We start from the raw sequence: 4,500 nt of genomic DNA, 5'->3' as shown, positions 1-4,500 counted from the left end.
TGCTCCCAATTTATGCTCCTCAGATCCTGTCTTGCAGCATCATATTTACCCGTCCCCAATTGTAAAACCTGCCCTGTTGTACGCCCCTATCTCTCTCCATAACCAAGGTGAAAGTCACAGAATTGTGGTCACCATCACCAAAATGCTCACCCACTAACAAGCCCATCACTTGTCCCGGTTCGTTACCAAGTACCAAATCCAATATGGCCTCCCCTCTGGTCGGACAATCTACATACTGATTGACTTAGAAAAGCTTCCTGGACACACTGCACAAACACCGCCCCATCCAATCTACTTGCAGCAGATGCAGTCACCAGGGATTGCACTGACAGTGGACAGCTCCAACATACTACAGCACATTGGCAGACCAGCCAGCTGTACTCTATTTCATTCATTCATTTGAAGGATAAGCTTTTAAGAAGTGAATAACTTAACTCTTCAGCTGCAGTAATGTCTCCTGGTTTAAACAATTTGGCCACTCAAGAGAGACACGGAAGAAATACCCATCAATCACCTCGCTCTTTTGCAGAGTGTCATATTTTGGCTCTGACAGATAGAAACAGGTTGAAACGTTTACTGCTGCTGGATCCTGTCTCTCTCCATTGCTGCCTTCTCTCACTGGTCAGCTCTTCTCTTTATTAAGCTACTGTACCCCACTCTTTCTCACACTCTTTCTGAATCATATGGTCCTTCTCTCTCGCTTTCTTATGACTTTATTAATACGTATATACTTCAAAAAAGGTTACACAGAGTCATAGAGATGTACAGCACAGAAACAGATCCTTCAGCCCAATCGTCCATGCTAACCAGATATCCTAACCTAATCCAGTCCCATTTGCCAGCACTTGGCCCATATCCCTCCAAACCCTTCCTATCATATATCCATCCAAATGCCTTTTAAATGTTGTAATTGTACCAGCCTCCACCACTTAAAAGATGCCCCTTAGGTCCCTTTTATATCTTTCCCTCTCAGCCTAAACCTACGTCCTCTAGTACTGGACTCCCTGACCCCAGGGAAAAGACTTTGTCTATTTATTCTATCCATGCCTCTCAAGATTTTATAAACCTCAGCCTCTGACGCTCCAGGGAAAACAGCCCCAGCCTATTCAGCCTCTCCCTATTGCTCAAATCCTCCAACCCTGGCAATATCCTTGTAAATCTTTTCTGAACCCTTCCATGTTTCACAACATCCTTCCGAGAGGAAGGAGTCCAGAATTGCACACAATATTCCAAAAGTGATGCAACCAATGTCCTGTACAACCACAACATGACCTCCAACTCATATACTCAATGCTTCAATAAAGGAAAGCATACCAAACGCCTTCTTCACTATCCTATCTACCTGTGGCTCTGCTATCAAGAAGCAGTGAACCTGCACTCCAAGGTCTTTTTGTTCAGCAACACTCCTTAGGACCTTACCATGAAGTGTATAAATCCTGTCCTGATTTGCCTTTCTAAAATGCAGCACCTCATATTTATCTAAATTAAACTCCATCTGCCACTCCTCAGCCCATTGGCCCATCTGACCATTGTACTGAGGTAACCCTCTTCGCTGTCCACTATGCTTCCGATTTTGTTGTCATCTGAAAACTTCCTATCCATACCTCCTACGTTCACATCCAAATCATTTATATAAATGACGAAAAGCATTGGACCCAGCCCCGATCCTTTGGCACACCTCTGGTCACAGGTCTCTTATCTGAAAAGCAACCCTCCACCGCCACCCTCTGTCTTCTACCTTTGAGCCAGTTCTTTATCCAAATGGCTAGTTCTCTCTGTATTCCATGAGATCTAACCTTGCTAATTAGTCTCCCATGGAGAACCTTGTTGAACGCCTTACTGAAGTCCGTATAGATCACGTCTACCGCTTTGCCCTCATCAATCCTCTTTGTTACTTCTTCTAAACACTCAATCAAGTTTGTGAGACATGATTTTGCATCCACAAAGCCATGTTGACTATTCTTAATCAGTCCTTGCCTTTCCAAATACATGTACATCCTGTCCCTCAAGATTCCCTCCAACAACTTGCCCACCACCAATGTTAGGCTCACTGGTCTATAGTTCCCTGGCTTTTGCTTGCCAACTTTTTTAAACAGTAGCACCATGTTGGCCAACCTCCAGTCTTCTGGCACCTCAGCTGTGACAATCGATGACACAAATATCTCACAAGGGGCCCAGCAATCGCTTCCCTAGCTTCCCACAGAGTTCTCGGGTACACCTGATCAGGTCCCAAGGATTTATCCACCTTAATTCATTTTTAAGTCATCCCACACCTCCTCCTCTGTGATATGGACATTTCAAGAGGTTGCTATTTATTTCCTCATGTTCTCTACCTTCTACGTCCTTCTCTACAGTAAACACTGATGCAAAATGCTCGTTTAATATCTCCCCCCATCTCCTGCGGTTCCACACAAAGGCCGCCTTGTGATCTATGAGGGGCCCTATTCTCTCCCTAGTTACCCTTTTGTCCTTAATGTATTTGTAAAATCCCTTTGGATTCTCCTTAACCCTATTTGTCAAAGCTATCTCATGTAGCCTCCTGATTTCTCTCTTAAGTATACTACTCCTGCCTTTATATTCTTCTAAGGATTCACTCGATCTCTCCTGTCTTTTCCTGACATATGCTTCCTTCTTATGCTTAACCAAACCCTCAATTTCTCTAGCCATCCAGCTTTCCCTACACCTATCAGCCTTACCTTTCACCCGAACAGGAAAATACTGTCTCTAGACTCTCACTATCTCATTTCTGAAGGCTTCCCTTTTTCCAACCGCCCCTTTACCTGCAAACATCTGCCCCTAATCAACTTTTGAAAGCTCTTGCCTTATACCGTCAAAATTAGCCTTCCTCCAATTTAGAACTTCAACTTTTAGATCTGGTCTATCCTTTTCCATCACTATTTTAAAACTAATGGAATTATGGTCGCTGGCCCCAAAGTTCTCCCCCACTGACACCCCTGCCTTATTTCCCAAGAGTAGGTCAAGCTTTGCACCTTCTCTGCTAGGTACATCCACATACTGAATCAGACACTTGCCTTGCTTTTTCCTGGACAAACACTTTGGAAATTAAATGGTTGGTTTAGTTATTTTATTTGGCGCCATAAGCAGTCTCTTATGATGCTTACGAAATTGCAAATGCCCCAGAGATTGGGAGGAGTGGATCTCCCGGATGTCAGAAGATATCAATTGAGCTCCCTTTTATCTTTTGTGAGTGATTGGGTCTGTGAGGACTCGGCGTCGATATGGTTGGACATTGAGGCCACCCAGGCGAAGTGTCCTCTTCTTCATCTGTTGTTTCTGGACAAAATGAAGATAGGTGCAGAACATTGCCGCAATCCAGTAGTTATTAATAGTGTGAAAGTGTGGAGTGCAATGAGACAGATGGTGGGTAATATGTCTAAAATATCCTTCCATATTCCCATAGTTGGTATGACAGGTTTCCGGCCAGCGACAATGGATCCTGGGTTTAAATCCTGGGCGGATAGGAGAGTCTCTTGTTTGGGCGACCTGTTTGAAGATGAAACGTTAATGTCATTTGATCAAATAACTCATAAGTATGGATTATCAAGCAGGGACCTCTTTGGTTTTTTCCGATCAGAGATTTTATCTGAAAAGAGACTACACTTCTGACTGAGTGTTACAGATCTGATATGGAAAAGAGGGTGCTTCAGGCTAAGAGCACTCTTTCAGCGAATACTCTCTATGGGGAGGTTCTTCGGGTGACATTGAGCAATTACGGGAGGTCTGGGAGAGAGAGTTAAGGGTGGAGGTCACTCCAGAAACTTGGGAGGACATTTGTGAGAGTGCGAGGAAGATTTCAATATGTAATAGGACCTATGCTGTATAGTTAAAGATTCTTCATAGGGCTCATCTGGCCCCAGATTGTCTTGCAAAATTTAAGCAGGGTGTGTCTTCAATGTGCCCCAAATGTAAAATAAAAACAGCTACCCTCACTCATTGTCTGTGGTCCTGCCACAGGTTCTTTACATACTGGAGCATTGTGGCAGGAGTAATAGAGGGGGTCTTGGGGACCGAAGTCAAGGTGGACCCGGTTTCTCTTCTCCTGGATTTGCCGAATTTATCTCCCTTAGATATACATGGGAGAAAGCTTTTTAGCATCCTCACCTTTTGTGCAAAGAAGAACATTCTGATATGCTGGGTGTCTGAGAATCCTCCAGGTCTATTGGGGTGGCATAAGTTAATTATAGAAAACATTCCTTTGGACTTTCTTACAAACATGGTGCAATTCTTATAAGACATGGCTGCCCTTTTTGAATTATTTGGAAGCAGATCTGTCTGCCATTTTAATTAGGGCTTTTGTCTGGCCATGGCAGTTTGGTTTAAAAAGCTAAACATCTTGAGAGGAAGAATTTCGAGCAAATGTGGGTTTAATAATTGATGCTCCCGAAGGTTGAGAGCTGAGGTCTTGTTACGCTGAGCAGCATTATTTATTTACTTATTTATTTACTGATGTGTAATGAGTGTAGTTGTGAGTTCTTTTGT

Source organism: Chiloscyllium plagiosum, chromosome 24 (genome assembly GCF_004010195.1).
Source record: "Chiloscyllium plagiosum isolate BGI_BamShark_2017 chromosome 24, ASM401019v2, whole genome shotgun sequence".
NCBI lineage: Eukaryota > Metazoa > Chordata > Chondrichthyes > Orectolobiformes > Hemiscylliidae > Chiloscyllium > Chiloscyllium plagiosum.
The sequence above is the reverse complement of the archived record's forward strand: the minus strand, read 5'-3'. Positions refer to the sequence as shown.